This window comes from Papio anubis, chromosome 11 (assembly GCF_008728515.1).
Source record: "Papio anubis isolate 15944 chromosome 11, Panubis1.0, whole genome shotgun sequence".
Lineage (NCBI taxonomy): Eukaryota > Metazoa > Chordata > Mammalia > Primates > Cercopithecidae > Papio > Papio anubis.
The window spans coordinates 63,868,622-63,891,947 of record NC_044986.1 but is presented as its reverse complement, the minus strand read 5'-3'; the positions used below and the strand labels follow the sequence as shown (position 1 = coordinate 63,891,947).

Here is a 23,326-nt window from a genome sequence, read left to right as displayed (position 1 = left end):
TCCCCAGCATTGACCAGTTGTCCTCCCAAGGGACTTGGAATGGGGAAAGAGTTTTTTTCATCACTTCTACTCTGGTATCTTCAAGAGGAGAGGAATCACGTGGCCTTGTTCCCCTAACTTTTCAAGTCCACTAACTTTTCCTCTAATATTATGGCTAGTATAACTGAGTACCCCCATTTTTCTAAGAGATTGTTTATTTTTTTCATTCTTCTTTTTTCTTTCCTCCTTTCTCCCGCTTCCTACTTAGCTCTTTAGAAATGCAATTATAACCTTTTACCTCCCCTTCACCAGACAATCCTTATAGGGTGAGTTAATCCAACTATGTGCTTAGAAGCTCCAGAGCCCAACTCTCTCCCACCAGGAGACTGATTTGAGAGATGACAGACAGTTAATCTACACCCCAAAGTATGCCTGCTACAAAACTCTTTCCTAACTGGAGAGTTTGGGCTAGTTTTACAAGCTAGTTCTGCCCACGAAGACACTAGTGGTCACCAGCTTGACTGCCCAGTAGATAAGGCACCAAAGCAAGTTATGCAGACCCCTACCTGCATTTCTCTCCCCTGCATGCCATTCATGCCAAGACCCCTTTTAAAAGCACCTGCTTTCTGCTTCAAAAGTGAAGCAGCACCCTTAAAGGCAGAAGACTGTACTTCTTCCCCTAAGCCAGCTTTGGAATAAAAAGTCATCTTCTTTATACCAGAACCTGCTCTTGTTAATTGGACTTTGCAAGCCATGGACAATTGAACGTGCATTTTGGTTACACTAGGAGAGGGCATAGGAGAAGAAGAGCATGTAACTCTTTTCTTAACTGCTTCTTAGTAATCCCTGAGTGACATGTCTGTCCTCAAATACTGGAAATTCCTTAGCATGTACCTAGGTGGCTTCATTTTCTTTCATTTGGAGCCATAATCACCAATTATTGGCTACAGGAAAAGTATCACTCAACATCCTGTCTCATTTAAAGATCTCATTGAAAGCCATAGGTTGGGATGAGATATCCCCTCAGGTGACAGAATGGTTTGGCCACCTGGAGGTTGTTGATAGACTTAAAAATGACCCTTTTGGGAGTGAAGGGGAAATAAATCATCTTAGTGGGTGGTGAAGTGAGAGGTAAAAAGGTAGGGGTGGTGGACAACTCATTTGGGAAGTATTATGATGAAGGCACAGAGAACTAAGTAGCAACCGCAGGGAGCTGTAGGGTAAAAGTAATGTTTTGTTTGTTTGAAAATTTTCAGGTAGAAGTCCTGTGGCATATTTTTGCACTGATCATTGGGGAAGGGGTGATAATGCAGTATATGAGGCGATCATGAAGGAGCAGAGTCCTTGAGAAGGTGAGGGAAGAAGGGATCCAGTGCACAAGAGAGATTAGCCTTTGGTAAGAGCAAGAGGACTTCTTGCATTGTATTAGGAGGGAAGGTAGAGAAGATGAGGCTCAGTGTTGGTGGGTTTATAGATTTGATGATGGAAAGATGTGAAACATCTTCCAGGTGGCTTCTGTTTTTCTCAGGGAGGCAGGAGAGTTGGTTAGCTGCTAATAATAAGGATGATTGGGAAGGGAGAGTAAGAAACTTTTTTTTGTTATATTAATAGTATTTAAGACCTTCAAATCAGGGGCAGATTCATTTAGATTCACCTAAAATACCTGACAAGGTGCCAGAACTATTTATCAAATATTTTTGAAAAAAATGATTTTAATTATCACAAACAGGAGTTATTCCTAGCTTTAAATCTCATTTTAGAAAGGTATTATAGCTGTTCAGAAAATTACATATTTTTAAAGCCCCAACCTGAAATTGCCACTAGTTTGAGGTATTATGTACAGATGAAATGGACTCATGGTTCATGCAAAAGTGATTTTCATTCTATAAGGGATTTTATTGACAAGAAGAAACTACTTCATTCTGACTAAAGAACATATTGCACCCTGGAGGACTTATTTTCCAAGAGGGGCTACTGATAGGGATAGAATTATCTTCTTTTTAGAGGCCTCCCTTCTCTCCTGTAATCTTCTAGCTGATTCTTAACACAGGGCTCTGCATCAAGGGACTTCTCAGAACATCCAGTTGAATGACTTTGTTTGGGGCCAGTCCTCATGCCTAGAACCAAAAAACTCACTTTTGATTACCTCGGAAGAATTGCTAGTAATGGCCCTGATTTCTTCTGTCTCTTTTCTCTGTCTCTCTCTCTCTCTCTTTTTTTTCCAACTCTTCTACCCTCAATGTTTGATTGCTTGCAAGAGGCATGTGAGCCAAAATTTTAAAGTTTGCAAAGTATAAAGAAAGGAAACAAGTAAATAGGGAAGGAGAATAAATACTGAACAAGACTGGGCAAGGTGACAAGAAAGAATTACTGTGAAAATCTGGAAGAGGGCCAGGATGCAAAATGCAGGGGCTGTGTAGTTTATGGAAACTATTTAGCCTCCAGCATGCTTCAGTGATCACACAGAGAAAGTCAGATTTCTCTTTTTTTGTCTCCTATCCTATAGTTAACTATGGAAATTTGACATAGGTGATATGTGTTTTCTGTCAGCAAACCGATATAAATGCAGAGGCCCATGGGGCCTGTAATCAACAAATCCAACGTGATTTGAATTGCTAGGAGGAGACCTCTTGTGGCTATAGTGGGAAATACTTCAGCTAAATACTACCTTGGAGGCTGCAGATATTTTTATGAAGGAATTAAAAAAAAAACCGCACTATAAAAGCTCTTTAAAATTACATTTCAGATATTTATAATATTTAATTGTTTTCATAACACCAAGTTCTGTAAGAAGGTTTCATCTGTATTGCATCTCTGCAGAGTTTGGTGTAATTTAAAGCTCTTCAGCTTTTATCCATTTAATTCACATATCCTCTGAAAAGCAAATAAAAAGAGTAAGAGTTCTCATCTCCATTTTGTAGATGGAAAGGAGAGATCCAGGGCAGGTAACTTATTGTGGTTTCACAGGAGGACAAGCTAGGCTTATGATAGAATTTGAATATCTCATCTTGGGCTCAATTCAACAGTCCTGGTTTGGAAAACATTCATTATTAAAGCTCTAAAACAAAACCTGCTATTTTGCAAGTGTCAAGTGATTTCTTTATTCAAGAAAAGATGGATTGAGAGACATAAAACTTACTCTTTGTTTCACTGTGAAAAGAGGCTATTTCTAGATTCTCCAGGGGGAAAAAGCTGCCTTAAAAAAAATCTGGGGAGGATAACATGTTAGCAACTGAGAATCTTTAGATAAATGTATTTTCAATTATGCCCATTTTAAAGGTAGCTACATAAAAATACAGTCGTTTTGAAGGCTATCCTGCAAATCATATAAAATGAACCCCTTTCATAGTTGATTCTCTGACAGTTCCCAGACTCTGCCTTTTCTCTTGGCTCCCTGAAATTTGTTCTAAGAGTATCTGGAGAGCTAATAAATACATGCTTTCTTTTTATTTTGAATTCAGCCTTTTAAGAACAGGACTGCCAAAACTCAAACAAGTAGTTCATATTTTAGTTAGCACCTCTTGTTTTAGAAGCTATTAGAGGAAAGTCAGAAAAATGGTTATGTCCGAGGAAATGCCACAGAAGTTCGAGTGGGATGTCAAGGAATTGGTGAAATGATAAAGACTGTTTCAGTGAATGTGAAGATATTGAGGGAGAAGATATCAAAAAAAGGGAAGAGGAAATGTGAAAAAGAATAGTTATAGAAAAAAGAAATTTTGGTGGAGAAGACTGTGCTTTTGGTGGCTTAAATTTAACAATGAGTTTATGGAGATTTTGGTAAATCTTCAGTTTAGATTCTTTACTGATAATGATGCGGTTCCTCATAAATACTGGAAGCAGAGAGGGTGATGCTTGGTACAAGGGATGAGACAGGTAATATTTCAGAAGAAGAAAAGTACGATCTCACATGTGATACATGGCCTCGATGCCATCATCTCTAGGGTTCAGAAGACATTGAATTTTACGTAATTGATCTTTTGATGTCAGGATTTCCTGGACTTCTGTTTTCCCTGCTTTATTATTTTTCACTTTCAATAATTCCAGCCTTTGGCTTTAATTAGATAGAAGAGGTTCTTCTTTTGGAAAGGAACTAGAGAAATGCAAATCTAACTTATTCAGAGCTATATTTGTAGGTCTCTAGGCAAAGTATGTGTCTGGCCTTTTTCAACAAAGTATTTTCAGTAACAAGTTGTCAGTGAGGTCAGTGACTAGTGGTTCAGGATTAGATACCACCCACCCTGGCTTGTAACCTCCCCTTTCTTTCTTATCCTGGGTGAACAACGCTCAGCTAAAGTGACTGCCCCACTGTCATCTGCTTCTCAATTTGGTACTCTGTAACTCTGTGACCACCAAGAAGCCTTTTTTCACCCCCCACAAAGCTCTTTTTGGAAAATTCCCTACAGGAGCTGAATTTTAAGCCCATTTACTTTATAGGAAGAAACAGAAAGGTAAGAGTCAAATTTGTAAAGAGAAGAGCTGAACTTCAGCGAATTCTCATTTCTGCATTGAATTCCTGTGTCTTAGTTTTAATCATAGGTTTAAAATGCGGGTTTTTTTTTTTTTCTGAATTGAGGAAGATCACATTGTTATATGAAATGGGAATGTTTTGACTAGTTATGATGAGAAATGTAGACTTTCACGCTAATTTTAAAGTTATAAATAACTTTCGAACTATTGCCAGGGGAAGCTGGTAGCCAAGGTCGTGCTTTGCATTTAGAGAGTTTCTGGCTATAAAAAGCCGATTGGATACTGTGCAGGAAAAGATAAGATATGGCCTGGATGCTTGTGCTTTGGCATGGGAGTGGGGAAAAGGAAGCAAAGATGGAAATTGTTTGAAGGGATTTTACTTTCAACCAAAAGCTAATTCATAGTAAATGGAGGATTCAGGTGAGATAATGGCAAAAAGCGTTAATTTCTGAATTTAATATCTGTCTATTTGTTTTATAATTGGAAGGAATATTAGGAGGTTGAGGAATGCTCTCAGAACTGTTTGATGACCAGTTATAATCAAATGAAAATCACTGTATGGAATGATCATGAGATGTAATGATCAATCATGTAAAGAAAAGGTCACTATCTAATGGGATCTGAATGATTGTGCGCAGCTGCTGTCAGTTACACAGAAGACAGAAATAAAAGAAATGAGTTCAAATGGAAACAAGAAGAAACTGGGGTTAGACATCAGAAAGTTCGTTTCCTGTAGAGTTTTTGAGTCACTGATATGTGCCTACTAAGATCTCTGGAGATAACATGAGAATGCAATGATTTGCTAAAAACAAAGTGGGAAAACCAGGATTTCAAATTTGCCTTGGTTCTGGGTTTATGGCTAGTTTTTAAGACAGATTGAAAGCTCAACATATTGAGAATAGTTGTGATTTGAAGATTCACATTATCCATGGTCAGATTTGAATGGCATATTTGAGTGTGCTATTAAAATTTCATTATCCATTATAAAAAAATTAGTAGTACCATAGGACAAGTTTATTAAATGGAGAAACCTAAAATACAGACAGTATAGACAAAGTTATTCCCACTTGTTACCTCCTACACATAGTCTAAATCTTCCTTTCTGAGTAAAAGATTGGGATTTTTATGGTAAAACTTTTTTTCATTATAAAAGCATTAAATGTTCATTGTAGGAATTTTGAAAGCACAGAAAAATATTACCTGTAATCTCATTGATGTGTTTCCTCCTAGTCTTTTTTTTTCTAGATCGCTTTAAAAAGAACTGTAATAGTACTATAGATAAAATTTGGAACCTTGCTTTTTCATTTAACCATATACGGAAACATTTTCCATAGAATATTACCTATTCTACAGTGGTGTTATTTTAAATTTGTGTAACATTTTTGCAAGTGAATGAATATAATTTTATTAATCATTGCTGAACATCTAGATGCTATGGTAAACATCTTTGTGTATTTATTTACTTATGTGTATATATATATATGTAGGTATGTTTAAGATAATTTCCTTAATCTCTGTTTCTAAGTGTGGAAGTGTTGGATTAGAGAACACTATGTTTGAAGGTAAAGGTTGTGCTATTTAAGATAAGTTTTTACTGTTATTCTTTTAAAGCATTGTAAAATTCTTAGTCTACCAAATGACATATCTCTTGTCTATGATGTGCAAAACATTGTTATCAGGCACATAGATACCAAAATATTTAGTGTTTAGAAGAACGGAATCTCTCCTACCTACAAAATTTCCACTTAATAAACTTTTACAGATACCAACAAAGCTACATATCAGAGTTGAAAATACTTCAGCTCTTCCTGAAACCAATGGATAGTATTGTTGATCATTTATGTTACTTTGGACATTAAAACAATAGAATTTATAAATAACTTTGTTAGAAGACCATGTAGACATAGTGACTTATATGACTTTTATGATACAACTGTGACAAAGAAATAGGAATAGGAAGAATAAATTCTTTACTTATTGTGAATCTTTGGAGAAATTAGAAGTATTTGGAGAAAATCTGTAGGCAACAGAATAGAAAGAAAAGGGATAGAGGGCACATGCTAGAGGAGCAATTCAGTATTGGGTTTTTCTATAGGGAAAACATGAGAATGGAATAAGGCGTGGCTATAGTAGGAGTCAGAGAAGATAGGTTTTAATTCTGTCATTGTTGAGTTTGGGAACCATGGTTGTATAAATAGAGTAGAAGGAAGAAAGCTAAGGAATTAGTGATAAATACAAGTAGTTACTGGTCCTGAGAAATCGAAGTGGAGAGATTAGAGATATCAATATTATGTGGTGTGAAGTGAGATGTAGAGTTATGAATTATTAAATAATATATTCTTCCTGTATTAGAAAAGTTTTTAAATTGTAAAGTTTTATTATTCAGTAATAATGTTTAGAGAAAGGCCATAGCTACAGAAGGATGGGAGTTTCATTCTCTATTCCCCATGAACTTCTGTTTGCATGTTTCTATTTTTTTGGAATAGAAAGGATTAAGATTTAAGAAGAGAAGTTGGCAGCCCAAACTGGCCTGAAGAAAACTCTGCGCTTCGTAATGAAAACTTAAAAATAGTGTTTATTTATGGATCATTGGCTCATGGGAATGCTAGTCTAGAGATTTAAAAAGTGTGATTTTCTGATTATTGTTTGGATACTGGAGTTTAAGTGACATGGTACTGTGGGGTGGAACTCTGAAGTTTAGCCAAGTTGCAGATCTAATGGAACGTGACAGATAATTGAGGCTGCAGAATTTTTGAAGGTTAACAGGACTGTTAGCTGATGCATCTGATTTTTCACATGCTTAATTACTGTTTTTAACCACATTATTGTTGTCTGGGACTTAGCGAGTAATCTGTAACCAATTTAATCACTAGCTTCTAGCATATGATAAGTGACTTTGAGTTCCTGTGTGCAAAATGGAATATTAGGTCAAGTTTATTTGGCACCCTCCCCACCTCTTTTCTTTGCCCTTCATTATCCTAACCAAGATGCTTTTCTGCTGCAGATCCCTCCTGGCAATGGGGAAACTGATTTGATGGAGAAGGCAATGTTTAGTGCAAAGAAAGTCTCTCAAATACTGTAACTTGAACAGTGGAGGCCCTTACTTTAAATTAGCACTGTTCAAAATGTAATTAGCAGGTCCCAATTTTTAACTGGTCTATGAAACGAGATAAGAGGCTTGTTCCTGAAAGTAAATCAGCTACACCCTAAGCACTTTGTAGCGAGACTTTCTAGATGAAGGAAGCACTCACTAACTTACATTCTGGTACAAGCTCCTTTTCTGATGGCAGACCTGCAGTTTGAGCAGCATTGCTTAAGTTACACTGCATAAACATTTATCTCCTCTTGAGAGGTGAAGCCGGCTGGGCTTCTGGGTTGGGTGGGGACTTGGAGAACTTTTCTGAATAGCTAAAGAATTGTAAATGCACCAGTCAGAGCTCTGTGTCTACTAAAGGTTTGTAAACGCAAAAGGTTTGTAAACGCACCAATCAGCACTCTGTAAGAACACACCAATGAGTGCTCTGTGTCTAGCTAAACGTTTGTAAACACACCAATCGGCACTCTGTAAAAACCCACCAATCAGCACTCTGTGTCTAGCTAAAGGTTTGTAAATGCACCAATCAGCACTCTGTAAAAACGGACCAATCAGCATTCTGTAAAAAACAGACCAATCAGCACTCTATAAAATGGACCAATCAGCAGGACGTGGATGGGGCCAAATAAGGGAATAAAAGCTGGCTACCTGAGCCAGCAGCGGCAACCCTGCTTGGGTCCCCTTCCACACTGTGGAAGCTTTATTCTTTCGCTCTTCTCAATAAATCTTGCTGCTGCTGACTCTTTGGGTCCACACTGCCTTTATGAGCTGTAACATTCACTGTGCGGGTCTGTGGTTTCATTCCTGAAGTCAGCAAGACCATGAACCCACCAGGAGGAGCAAACAACTCCAGATGCGCTGCCTTTAAGAGCTGTAACACTCACTGTGAAGGTCTGCGGCTTCACTCCTGAAGTCAGCAAGACCACGAACCCACCGGAAGGAAGCAGCTCTGGACACATCTGAACATCCGAAGGAACATATATCAAGAGAAAGCGCCGGGCGCGGTGGCTCAAGCCTGTAATCCCAGCACTTTGGGAGGCCGAGACGGGCGGATCACGAGGTCAGGAGATCAAGATCATCCTGGCTAACACGGTGAAACCCCGTCTCTACTAAAAAATACAAAAAAACTAGCCGGGTGTGGTGGCGGCGCCTGTAGTCCCAGCTACTGGGGAGGCTGAGGCAGGAGAATGGCGTGAACCCGGGAGGCGGAACTTGCAGTGAGCTGAGATCCGGCCACTGCACTCCAGCCCGGGCGACAGAGCGAGACTCCGTCTCAAAAAAAAAAAAAAAAAAAAAAAAAAAAAAGAGAAAGCTCCAAGAGCGAGCCTGGGCCCTGAACAAAATCTAGAGGCATTATTAGACGTGGCAACCTCGGTGTTCTATAATAGGGACCAAGAAGAACAGGCCCAAAAGGAAAAACGAGATCAAAGAAAGGCCACAGCCTTAGTCATGGCCCTCAGACAAACAAACTGTGGTGGTTCATAGAGGACAGAAAATGGAGTAGGGCAATCACCTGGTAAAGCTTGTTATCAGTGTGGTTTGCAAGGACACTTTAAAAAAGATTGTTCTATGAGAAAAAAGCTGCCCCCTCACCCATGTGCACTATGCTGAGGCAATCACTGGAAGGCCTACTGCCCCAGAGTGCAATGATTCTTTGGGCCAGAAGCCCCCAACCAGATGATCCAACAACAGGACTGAGGGTGCCTGGGGCAAGTGCCAGCTCATGTCATCACCCTCACTGAGCCCCGGGTATGTTTAACCATTGAGGGCCAGGAAGTTGACTTCCTCTGGACACTGGCACAGCCTTCTCAGCATTAATCTCCTGTCCCAGACAGCTGTCCTGAAGGTCTGTTACCATCTGAGGAATTCTGGGACAGCCTGTAACCAGGTATTTCTCCCACCTCCTCAGTTGTAATTGTGAGACTTTGCTCTTTTCACATGCCTTTCTTGTTATGCCTGAAAGTCCCACACCCTTATTAGGAGGGACAAAAGCTGGAGCTATTATCTATGAACATAGATAGCCAAAGCTGGAGCTATTATCTATGAATATGGGGAACATGTTACCCCTTTGTTGTCCCTTGCTTGAGGAGGGAATCAACCCTGAAGTCTGGGCATTAGAAGGAACAAACTAAAGTTCCAGCCTTAAGCCTCCCCACAGGATGAAACTTTTATTTATACATGATAGAGAGAGCAGGAATAAATCTTGGGGTCCTTAGGCTCGTGGGGCAACCCCACAACCAGTGGCATACCTAAGTAAGGAAATTGATATAGTAGCAAAAGACTGGCCTCACTGTTTACAGGTAGTTGTGGCAGTAGCTGTCTTAGTGTCAGAGGCTATCAAAGTAATACAAGGAAAGGATCTCACTGTCTGGACTACTCATGATGTAAATGGCATACTAGGTGCCAAAGGAAGTTTATGGCTATCAGACAACCGCTTGCTTAGATACCAGGCACTACTCCTTGAGGGACCAGTGCTTCAAGTGTGTACATGTGCAGCCCTCAGCCCTGCCGCTTTTCCACCAGAGGATGGGGAGCTGGTCAAGCATGACTGCCAACAGGTTATAGTCCAGACTTATGCCGCCTGAGGTGATCTCTTAGAAGTCCCCTTAGCTAATCCTGACCTTAACCTATATACCGATGAAACTTCATTTGTGGAGAATGGGATATAAAGGGCAGGTTATGCCATAGTAACAGTATTTGAAAGTAAGCCTCTTCCCCCAGGGACCAGTGCCCATTTAGCAGAACTAGTGGCACTTACCCAAGCCTTAGAACTGGGAAAGGGAAGAAGAATAAATGTATATAAAGATAGCAAGTATGCTTATCTAATCCTACATGCCCATGCTGCAATATGGAAAGAAAGGGAGTTCCAACCTCTGGGGGAACCCCCGTTAAATATCACAAGGAAACCATGGAGTTATTGCACACAGTGCAAAAACCCAAGGAGGTGGCAGTCTTATACTGCCAAAACCAGCAGAGAGGAAAGACAGAGAGAAAGAAAGAGAAAGAGAGAGACAAAGTCAAAGACAGAAGGAAAGAGAGGAAGAAATGGAGAGACAAAGAGAAGGAGACAGAGGGAGAGACAGAGACAAAGGAGTCAGACAGAGAGAGAGAGGAAGAGACAGACAGAAAGTCAAAAAAGGAAAGAGAGGAAGAGAAAAAGGGAGTCAGAGAAAGAGAGAAAGAGAGAGATAAGAAGTCAAAAAGGGAGAGAGAGAGAGATAGAAGTAGTAAAGAAAAAGCAGTGTACCCTATTCCTTTAAAAGCCAGGGTAAATTTGAAACCTATAATTGATAATTGAAGGTCTTCTCTGTAACCCTATGACATCCAATACCACCTTATTGTCAGTGTAAACAAGGGCATAGCCCGAAAGCACTGAGGCCTCTGACAACCCACAGCATTCTTACCAAAAATCCTTAACCCAGCAGGTATCCTAACAGGGGATCTAATTTGTAATTAATTATCATACAAAGATCTGGCCAGACCTAGGAGGAACTCCCTTCAGGACAGGACGATAGATGGTTCCTCCTAGATGATTAAGGGAAAAAGACACAATGGGTATTCAATAAGTGATAAGGAAACTCTTGTAGAAGCAGAGTTAGGAAAATTGCCTAATAATTTGTCTGCTCAAGCATGCCAGCTGTTTGCACTCAGCTAAACCTTAAAATACTTACAGAATCAGAAAGGAGCCATCTATACTAATTCTAAGTTAATAAGGACTGAATGAAGTTTTATACATAGCAAATAATAATTAAAATCCAAAACTTACAAGGTTTTCAACAAAGGTAAAATTTGCTAAAAGTTAACAGTGTAACATGTATTATCCTCCTACCACACACTCTCAAAGGATTTCTCAGTTTGCAAGAAATAACAAATCTATCCTTACTCTACAATCCCAAATAGACTCTTTGGCAGCAGTGACTCTCCAAAACCCCTGAGGCCTAGACCTCCTCAATGCTGAGAAAGGAGGACTTTGCACCTTCTTAGGGGAAGAGTGTTGCTTTTACACTAACCAGTCAGGGATAGTATGAGATGCCACCTGGCGTTTACAGGAAACGGCTTCTGAAATCAGTCAGCACCTTTCAAACTCTTATACCAACCTCTGGAGTTGGGCAACGTGACTTCTCCCCTTTCTAGATCCCGTGACAGCCATCTTGCTATTACTTGCCTTCGGGCCTTGTATTTTTAAACTCCTTGTCAAATTTGTTTCCTCTAGAATCGAGGCCATCAAGCTACAGATGGTCTTCCAAATGGAACCCCAAATGAGCTCAACTAACAACTTCTACTGTGGACCCCTGGAGTGACCCGCTGGCCCTTTCAGTGGCCTAAAGAGTTCCCCTCTGGAGGACAGTACAACTGCAGGGCGGGCCCCTTATTCGTCCCTGTCCAGCAGGAAGTAGCTAGAATGGTCATTGCCCAATTCCTAACAGTAGTTGAGGTGTCCTGTTTAGAGGGGGGATTGAGAGGTGAAGCCAGCTGGGCTTCTGGGTCAGGTGGGGACTTGGAGAACTTTCTGTCTAGCTAAAGCATTGTAAACACACCAATCAGCGCTCTGTGTCTAGCTAAAGGTTTGTAAATGCACCAATCAGCACTCTGTAAAAACGGACCAATCAGCACTCAGTAAAACGGACTAGTCAGCGCTCTGTAAAATGGACCAATCAGCAGGACGTGGGTGGGGCCAAATAAGGGAATAAAAGTTGGCCACCTGAACCTGCAGCGGCAACCTGCTCGGGGCCCCTTCCACACGGTGGAAGCTTTGTTCTTTTGCTCTTCCCCATAAATCTTGCTGCTGCTCACTCTTTGGATTCGCATTACCTTTATGAGCTGTAACACTCACCACGAGGGTTTGTGGCTTCATTGCTGAAGTCAGCGAGACCATGAACCCACTGGGAGGAACAAACAACTCTGGACATGGAGCCTTTAAGAGCTGTAACACTCACTGCGAAGGTCTGTGGCTTCACTCCTGAAGTCAGCAAGACCATGAACCCACCGGAAGGAAGAAACTCCGGACATATCTGAATATCTAAAGGAACGAACTCTGGACACACATTTTTAAGAGTGTAACACTCATTGTGAGGGTCCATGGCTTCATTCTTGAAGTCAGCGAGACCAAGAACCTGGAAGGAACCAATTCTGGACACATGCTTACCTATATGCATGAAGGCAGAGAATTGGGATGAAGGTATACAATTAACTGGGTAATAAATGAATTATCGATTCTCAGTTGATGAGGCCTCTAGAGGTGGCATCAGTTCAAAGAGGCCCAGAGTTAGCTCATTGAGGATCCCATAGAATAACTGAGAGACAGGATTGCCAAAGGGCTACACTGGGTCTACTCTAATGTTGGTTTGGAATTCATTCATTCATTCTAGATGACTTGTGTGCCAGACGTAATTCTTAGTCTGGGGATAAATACCAGTGAACCAAAAATAGACCCTGTCTTCTTGATGTTTCCTTTCTAATGTGTGTGTTTTTGTGGATGGGGGTGAAGAGAGAGTAATAAATAAACCAACTTCTCTGAGATTCTCCAGAAGGGATCCTGGATTCTGTCTTGGTCCAGGGCTGAAGCTCATGGGTCATGTTTTCATGGGAATTTGCAGGATTAACTTGCTTTTCTGTTAGATTCTGCAGTTTTTATTTTCCCAATGTGGGATTACAAAGGAATCTTACTTTTAAGAATCAAATAGTCTATGATAGACACTGTTGGTTGCCTATGAAATATCCATGTATTCTCCTCTGCTTGCTAATTGACAGAACCCTAATTTGGGTCAAGAAAAAAAGGCATAACGTTATGCAGCTTGATCTTGTATCTTCTTCCTGCTTAAGACAGTTGTATTTGGTTAAGACAGATGCATAGCAGTTCTAATAGAACTGCCTCATTATTTCCAGCAGCTTTGTTGTGTTTCACTCTATGTATGTAACAGAATTTATTTAGCCTATTCTGAATGGATGGACATGTTTGTAGTTTTCAGTATTTTTTGTTTGTTTTGTCATGTTGCTGTGTGCAATGAATATTCTTGTTCATATATCCTGGTGTACTTTTTGAGTGTATACTTAGGAAATATTCATGGAAGTGGAATTACTGTATCAATGGGAATGTTTGTTTTAAAATTTCATAAGTATTACATTTAATTGGAAATATTCAAGTCATTGAAGAGTATGCATAATTTATAATTTAAGAGATCTTGTCATATTTCTCTTCAAGAAGTTCATGTCAGTTTACACCCCTTCAACAGTGTATACTGAGAGCCTGTGTTCCCAATACTTAACCAGCACAGATGATACCATATCAAAAAATTTCAATTTTGGCTGCTTGGTGAAAATAATATCTTGGTTTATTTGATTTGCATTTAATTAATTATGAGTACAATTGAACAATTTCTAAGTACTTGTTAGCCCATTGCCCTTCTTTTTACATAAATTGGCTTTACAAATCCTCGCCCAATTTTTTTCTATTGAGTTTTTTTTTTTTTTTTTTTTTTTTTTGAGGTGGAGTCTCACTCTGTCGCCCAGGCTAGAGTGCAGTGGCACCTTCTCAGCTCACTGCAAGCTCCACCTCCCATGTTCACGCCATTCTCCTGCCTCAGCCTCCTGAATAGCTGGGACTACAGGCACCCACCACCATGCCCGGCTAAATTTTTTTTTTTTTAAATTTTTAGTGGAGATGGGGTTTTACCGTGTTAGCCAGGATGGTCTTGGTCTTGTGACCTCATGATCCACCTGCCTCGACCTCCCAGAGTGCTGGGATTACAGGCGTGAGCCACTACGCCTGACTGAGTTCTTTTTATCCCACCATAGTAAATTAAGAAAATTAGCTTTTTGCCTGTTTAATATGTTCCAGGTATTTCTCCATAATTTGTTGTTTATTTTTTGACTTTTGTTTTATTTTTGAATTATATAGAAAACAAAATATTTTTGTAGTCAAAATTTTAAACCTCTTCCTTTGTAGCTTCTGGGTTTTGAGTTTTTCTTAGAAAGGGCTTTCTGCTTAATTATTATAAATTTATTGTACATACTTAAAAATGTATTATACATAAACATTTCCATTTAGTTATTCTAAATTTATTATACATAAACTTATATGTTCATACTTTCAGAACTTTAAAATTCTTGCTACATCTGTAATTGAATTTGGGCAAAAGAGTGAGCAGGGAGTAAGCTTTATTTTAAATTTTTCTCCTAAATGTTTATTCATTTGATCCATTATAATTTATTTAAGAATCACCCTTTTTCCTGATAATTTGAAAAGCCATATTTATCATAAGCTAAGTTTATATTAGAGTACATTTCTCAGCTGTCTTTCCTTTTCTATTAATATTTGTTCCTATTTTTTCCAATCCCTACTTTTTAAATAACTTCATTTCATAATATGTTTTAATAACTGGAAGGAATAATCCTTTTCCATATTCTTTTCTGTCCTTTCAGGATTTTCCTAGATGTAATCACATAATATTTATTTCTAGATGGATTTTAACATTTTATCAAGTTCTCATGTGGTCTGTGGACATTCAACAGGGAGAATTAACACTTTTGTAATATTCAATTTGCCTATACATCACTTTTTAGTTTACGTAATTCTTCTTTTATGACCCTCAGTAGAGTTTTAAAGTTGTGTTCATATCAGTATTTAAAAAATTTCGATTGGTATCATAAATGATCTCTTCCCTTCCATCATATTTTAAAATTAGTTATTACTTGTAAGAAAGTGAGCCGTTGATTTGGGTCCACATTTGTATTTTTAAGAAGTGCCTCTCTGGTGGTTGATACACAGCTAATATTCAGATGGGCTTTTGGGATCTAGATCTCTATACTGCTCTTTTGGATTTATTTCTTCAACCAGGTGTTTCCTCAGATCTGTAACTAATCTGCCCACATATGCTTTTAAAATGTCATTTATAAAAATTAACTTTTTTAAAATACAAAAGTTATATATGTACATTTATTTAAGTAAAGGGTATCTTAGCCAGGGTTTTTGATTATAACTAAACTCTACTTTAGCTGGTTTAAGCAACAAGAGTTTCATAAATGACATTAGGCAGTTCATAGATTCTCCAGGAAAGCCAGAGAAACAGTCAAAAACAATGCAGCTGGGATGATTGGACAGTGATACGGAAGTACTGGTTTCTACCATTTGGTGCTTTTGGGTTGGACACTGGAAGCCCCATCACAGCTTTCCTGGAAGGATCTGATTCCTGTGACCTTCTAAAATCTCACCCAAGCCATGTTTGGTTGGTGAAATCTGGGTTCTATTTCAGTCAGTCAATTTATTGCTCCATGTTATTCTGAATTATTTTAATGTTGTTTTATCTGTTAGTAAGGACTGATATTCCCTAGTGAGGCCATACAAATTGTTAAAATATGAAATGTTTTTGTACTTCTTCCTTACCCTTACTAGTGATTTTCTTTCACTTTACCTCTGCTTGAGACCCCCTGGACCTTTCCTAGACCCTGCAACTGAAAGGTAAACACTTGGTAAAGGATGAGGCTTCCAGGACAGCTCCAGGTTAAGCTCTGATTGCTTGGGGCCTGAGCCATGCTGGTTGTTAAATATTTATAGTATCTCTCCTACTGTTACTCAACTGATGTCCAGTTAGACTCTATGTATTTTTTAAGGCTTTTCTGACCCTCTAATAATAATTACAAGTCACACCAATGAAAGAATATATGACAGTTTATTTAACTAGTCCGTTACTGATGCACATTTAGGTTGTTTCTCCCTTTTGTTGCTACAAACAATTCTGCAGTTTGTGATATACATCTTTGTACATATGTTCAGATCCCTAGAAGTGGCATTACTTTGTTCAAGAATTTGTGCATATAAAATTTTATGGATACTGCCAGCATGCTTTTCACAGAGATTTTACCAATATTCACTTTGACCAACAGTGTATGAGATAGCTCACATTTCTTTACCTTGGCAAAGAATATTTCACAAAATACCAATTTTATCTTTTTAGCAATGATTTTTTTTAAAAAACGAAAAGAAGAAAATTAAGTTAGTTTAGTATGAGTGGCTCTTAATGAACATATACCAAGGTAGCAAAACATCATTGTTCTCTTTTCTAATTAATAATATTTTTATACTTTTCTAGAGACCAAGGTAGAATTTGGTTTTACTTTTTAAATTCTACTTTTCTGATATATGGAAAACATTTGTCAATTCCCAATATGCTGTTACCACTCTCATTTTCCATTATTATGCCAAATGCCAGCAAGAATTCTGTGATAATATGTACGTGTTTTTCAGTGCCCTGTAAAATACTGGTTCTCAACTCAGGGTGCTTTTGCTTCCCAGAGGACATTTGGCAATGTCTGGAGACATTTTTGGCTGTCATAACTGGGGGGCAGGTTGTTTTGGCATCTAGTGGGTAGAGGCCACGGATGCTGCTAAACATTTTACAACACACAGGAAAGCCCCGCACCATAAAGAGTTATCCAGCCTCAAATGTCAATAGTACTGAAGATGAGAAACCCTACTTTAATAGAATATACCCAGCAATGGGCATTTATCTAAATTGTTAAGCATTCTCTTGCTATCTTTTCTCCTTTCTTGTTTATCAATTTCCTCTCCATATTGTTGGTACAATCTTTTCATTTTGAAGACCATTCTCCTTGGGAGACAAGATGAAAGCAAAGTAAAAATGTTGTCATTTTGTTTTCTCTCTATTGCTTGTTAATATGAAATCTGCCTGGGGGAGGAGGGGACTTGTACCTTTTTTGTCCTTCCATCCTCAAACACAACTGTAAAAGTTTTTGTGTTGTTTAAGTCTTCGCTCATCCTAGGGTTACACCACTTTTCTAACAGACCAATACTACAATGATGTGTTCTTCCTAACCTTTACCCTCTTCCTTCTTCTTTTGTGTGTTCTTTAAACATCTCAGCTTTTTAGAAAGCTCCTTGTATGCCATCTGTGTGATGTAGTAATGGCTTAAGTTTTTTGACCTATTTTTCATTTAAAGTCTGTGGCTCTGGGACATTCTTCTATTTTCTCTCAACTGCTAAGCAGTCTAAGATACTTGTCTTACTTTGCTTTGTGTTTTCTTTCTTCACTGTAATGAACTCTATGTTCAATTTTCCCCAAGGTTCCTGTCACTTTCACTTCTCTAACGTATCATTCTTTGTTGGTAATACTTAAATCCAGGGTAGCAGTTCCATTCTTTGCTTCTTTTGCCCTCTGCTGGTAGAGAGGCAGGAGATAAAGGAGAGGAATGCTTCAGATTTTAATTACTTTATTGTCTTTTGCTTTTGCCAAATTCTTGGATGTTTAAATCTTTGCCAGGTCTCTTTTTATCTTGACCTGTCACTTCAGTCAACTTTCTTTTCTTTTTAGCCTTTCCGTGACTTCTTTCCTAGAATTTATATTTTTGGGTATTTCACCGAGAACACAGAAGAGATGTATTCTAAATTTTCTTTTGTCTTGGAGATAATTTTCCCTTACATCTTTAAGAAAGCGTCTTCCTCTTTTGTGTTACACAATTTTTAAATTTGGTTTTTTTTCTATTATTTTTGAAATGCTTAAGATTTATATTTAGTCCTGGTGTTTGTCATAAATGAGGTATGTGTAGCCTTTGAGCTCCATCACTATTAGTTTTGATTCTACAGAATTATTCTCTCAAATCGTAAAAGTGAAGGCCAAGTATCTTGTTAAGTTTCTGGGCTACATGAGGTACATTTCCATTGGGGCAACTCTTTTCTTATTTGTATTATTTGTTCCTCTACTTGGAGGTGAATTTAACCCGAGATAATTTGAAGCAATTCGATTCACCTTTCTAAAAGAGATACATAAAACCTAATCTCCAGAGCACCCTTTTGCCTGCATTTTTCTTGTGTCTGCCTTCTCTGTTGGGGCTTTCTCATACCAGAGTACAATATGTCATTCTTTCCTTATCCTCTCTCATCCTGTGCTGCATTTCTGGGACTCAAAGTCTTCTGGCTGAGTGTAGTTAGAAATGTGTTGCTAGGAGGTGGCTAGGAAACACCTCTGGCTACCTGAAAAGCAGCTTCTTTGAAGTAAGGGAGTGCAAGCTGACTTTTTGATTGGTTGTGTCAGCCCCAAGTCTTTGATAGGATGTGAGGCTACATGGCTGAGATGTGAGGGTCTGACTCTGTGCTGTTGAAAATTTAGGCACAAGTGAGTTTCAGCTCCCTTTTTCCTCCATTTGTAATTCGTGAAGTAGATAAGGTAAAGTGACCAGATTTAGTAAATAAAAATACAGGACACACTCTTGATTTAAATTTTAAGGAAACAACAAATATGTGTGTGTGTGCAGGCGTGTGTGTGTAAGTATGTCCCAAATAATGCATAGGACATACTTATGCCAGAAAATTATTCTTTGTTTATCTGAAATTCAAAGTGGGCATTTCATATTTTATCTGTGAACCTTAAGGTAAGGGAAAATTTCCTCCAGTGTTTGGAAATTATCAATGAGATCCTTATCCTTTTGTGTCTCTGATACTAGTGTAAAAGGGTCTTTTTCTAACTTGACAAAGCTTGCCCTTTCTAGTCTTATTTCAGCTGCAGCGCTGGTCAACACTGGGGAGACTGGAAGAAATTTGTAGAGTCTGGGAGCCTTCAAACATGAGAAGACTGCAGACCTGGACTCTTTCCTTTTACAATGTATCTGTTGTTAGGAAGAGTTCCCCTGACCCCTGCATCAAATTAGTCCTGATTAAAATTTGCTAGTGAGAAAGAACACCAAAGACCCTTAAACTAGAACCCCCCTCGTGGCCTATGTTACCCTAGAGGGGTTTGTTTCTGGCACATGTGTAACTGACTGGAAGGTCCTCCTGACTCAGTCACTAGGCTTGGTAAATTAAAACGTTGAAGGCATGGGTTCTGTGCCATACATATGCAGGAATAGTATGCTTGTCTTAAATCATTGTGACCTCTCACAGGATCCACAGCAGCAACAGCAAGAGTGCAGCAGGAGAAAGGGTCTCACTGGACTATGGGGAGTCAGCTTCCATCAGTAAACTGTGTGCCAGGAACAGAACACCAGCATCCTTCAACAGAGCCCACTTGTATTCTAATCCACGTCTCTGGTTTTCTTTCTTTGTGGCATGTGAATGGAGACACCCCCAGAGTTCCTGAACAATTTGAGAGACAAGAGAGATACTGGATTCCCTGCCAGTCTGGCAACTGGGAAGTGATTTTAGCTTGAAAAATTAATAGGAATGACCTCATTTTTACCCAAAACTGTTGAAGTCGACCCTGCTATTACCATATATACACATATATTTTACAAATATGACATCATAACATATATCATTTTATAATTGTTCAGTTCTGTGAAAGTTTCTTTTTTCCTTTTCCAATGGCATGACCTCAGAAGACTGTATATATTTTTCTGTGTTCTTGTGCTTTGCATTTTTGAATATACCTATATTGCTTAAATTAATAAAGATCTGTTTATAAAAGACAATCAAGTTTTGTGATTTCTTTTAATTCCTGGGTCTTTCTCTTCTCTGCCAGCCTGTATCATTAATATATTTTAAAGACCAAGCTCAAAAATTTACCTGAAATAAGTAGTCATCCTTGGGTAAATATTTTTAACTTTGATTACTTAACTTAGGTACCTCAGCCTTTAGTTTATATGATATAATCTTACATTTAGGCATATGTTAATTCAAAATATATTGGTTATTGATCCCTATGATTGCATTCTAGAGGAAAATTATTTATGATCTTAGGATAGGACATAATTTCTTTCTTTCTTTTTTTTTTTTTAGACGGAATCTTGCTCTGTCGCCCAGGCTGGAGTGCAGTGGCGCGATCTCGGCTCATTGCAAGCTCCGCCTCCCGGGTTCACGCCATTCTCCTGCCTCAGTCTCCTGAGTAGCTGGAACTACAGGCACCCACCACCGCGCCCGGCTAATTTTTTGTAAGTTTTAGTAGAGACGGGATTTCACCGTGTTAGCCAGGATGGTCTCTATCTCCTGACCTTGTGATCCACCCACCTCAGCCTCCCAAAGTGTTGGGATTACAGGCGTGAGCCACTGTGCATGGCCTGGACATAATTTCTTAAATAAGACACTCAAAACATAGCCATAAAGTAAAATACTGAAATTATTACATTAACGCAAAAATTAATTAATTGAAAGACTGAAAAAACAATAAAAAGAAACAAAAACTACCAATTGACAGGGTATGTTTACATTCATCCATATAAAGTGGATCACATGGTATCCCAATCCTCTGGCTCCCTATATCCATCCCCTTTGCCATGTGACTTTGCAATTCTTCCTACTAGAGGCAGAGTGTATTTCCCTGCTCCATTAATATTAGACTTGGCCATATGACTTGCTTTGCCTATTGGAATGTGGGCAGAAAAGTTAGACTTGGCCATATGACTTGCTTTGCCCATTAGAATGTGGGCAGAAAAGGCAGAGTGCCAACTTGGAGCCTTCACCTTAAGAGGTACTGAATGTTTCCATTTGCCCATCTTGTGTTTCTGTTCATGAGAAGAATATGCTCCAAGTGGCCTACTTGTCCAAGGAGGATGAGAAAAATGTGGAGCAGATCTGGATCCTAAAACTATAGCTTGGGGCAAGCTAAGCCAGGTCCATTCTGAATTAGCCAATCTTTAGCCAACCTGAAAATCCACAAGAAAGAATAAACGTTTTCTTAGGCCACTGAGTTCTAAACCTCAGTGGTGGTTTTTTTATATGGTGTTATTGTCAAAATAGTTGACTCATACACCATTTAACAAAAGTCATTTATCGTAAGATTTTATTAAAAACTCCAAAAAATTAATAAGGAAGAGATAAACAATCAAAAAAGGAGCAATCCAATAGGGTCAATGGTATGTGAAAAGGTAATTCACAGAAAAGAAAATTAGAATGACCCATAAATAAGTCAAAAGAAACTTAGTTTTCTTCACTAGTTACTGGGTAAAGACACATTAAAACAACATAGGATACTTTATCATACTCATTAAATTGGTAAATATTAATGTATGGCAATAACCTGGAATGTGTAAGGCTATGAAGAAAATGAAACTTTCATCTACAGATGGTAGAATGTTCAAGGGAAGGTATCCTAGACAAAGAGGGACCTACGAAGGAGGGAGAGGATATTTTCAAGGAATATTACTGACAAAAGATTACATTTTCAATATATAGGGAATTCTTTGAAATAAGTAAGGAAATGAACAGGCAACCTAGGAGAAAAATAGGTGAAGAATACAAGTAAGGAATTTATAGAAAGGATATTTGAATGGCTGACTAATCAACTAAAAAGAGATTAGCATTTACACTGGTAATCAGAAGTGCAAATCAAAATAGTAATATCTGCTTTGCATGTCCCATGTTGGTGGGAGTTAAAATGTCATGTAATATCTTGTGTTGGTGAGGAGGTAGGGACATGTGAACCTACATTCTCTGCTGGTGGTGTGTTTTGGAGACCAATTTGACAATATTTATTGAAATTGAATACTCACATTCTGACCCAGAAATTCTACTTCTGAATTGTATTAGTTTGCTAGGACTGCCAGAGTAAAATACCACAGACTGGGATCTTCAAGCAAGAGAAATTTATTTTTCCACAATTCTGGAGGCTATAAGTCCAAGATCAAGGTGTTGGCAGGTTCGGTTTCTTCTGAGGCCTCTTTCCTTGGCTTGCAGATGACCACCTTCCTCACATGGTCACCCCTCTATGTGCACATTCCTGATGTCCTTTCTTCTCTGTGTCCTAATTTCCTCTTCTTATAAGGACACCAGTAAGATTAAATTAGGGTCCATCCTGACAGCCTCATTTTAACCTAATCACCTCTTTAACGGACCTATCTCCAAATACAGTCGTATTCTGAGTGAGGTACTAGGGCTTAGGACTTCAACACAGGAATTTTGAGGAGATACAAAATAGCCTATAACAGAATGGACTCTTGCATAGGCACACAAAGAGACATGTATGAGAATGTTTATTACAGCATTGTTTCCTATAGCAAAGAGGTGGCTGTTACCGAAATGTGCTTGATTAGTGATATGGACACAAAATATAGTTATAAACGCATGTGACAAAATGCTATACAATGGAAAATAAAGGAACAAACTAAATCTATTATATTAGTTAGGAACTCATTTTTATCAAATAAGAAGTCTGGAGGTAAGAAGTTAATAATGGATGTCATCCAAGGCCCAAGTTCTTTCTATAGTTCTGCTCTGTCATCCTTCCTCTTCAGCTTTGCAGTAAGATTGTTTTATTTCTAGGCACCTTACCACAGTCAGGTTAAGGAAGGCATGGCAAGGGCGCTGATGTCCTTTTGATAGGGACAGCAAAAGCTTACCGTCTCATTGGCCAGAATTCTTTCACATGCCATTCTGAGTTGCAAAGAAGGCTGGGAAATCAAATGTCCTGCTTCCATAGCAGTGAAACATAAGGGAGAACAAGGTTGGGACTATGTGCTGAGTGAGCAAACGTTCAGTGTTTACATCTTTATAGTCCAACATAGAAAGACCAAACAAAACAAAACAAAACACCACACAATGAAACAGAGAGAGAGAGAGAGAAAGAAAGAGAGAGAGAGAGAGAAGCAGAAAGAGATGGGAAATACAATATTATTTGTGTAAAGTTAAACATCCATACACATAAAGTTATATATTCTTGTAGACATATATAGAGTATGTAAAAAAAGTTATGGAAGTTTAATTGGAAATGTACCCATTAACTACCATAAGAAGCAGACAGGGGAACAGAACTGAGGACAGGGAATATAGACTATGAAAACAAAAAATAAAACAGGCTTTTCATGGACTAGTCCACCAGTGAGGACTGTGACTTTTCATGTGAC

The 23,326-nt window shown here is 38.6% G+C and overlaps 1 protein-coding gene across 3 annotated transcripts in view; it reads left to right on the top strand.

Moving 5' to 3' along the window:
- CTNNA3 (catenin alpha 3) overlaps positions 1-23,326 on the top strand; it is a 1,832,183-nt gene that overhangs the window by 27,165 nt on the left and 1,781,692 nt on the right. The window contains exon 1 of one of the 3 annotated variants that reach the window (XM_009214844.4): positions 2,757-4,427. The exons of 1 other annotated variant lie outside the window; for it this stretch is intronic. The gene's annotated coding sequence lies outside the window, so the exon portion shown is untranslated. Of the gene's footprint in view, positions 1-2,756; positions 4,428-20,376; positions 20,420-23,326 lie in introns of those variants that run through there. One more of the 3 variants, XM_009214842.4, reaches the window with a different exon arrangement.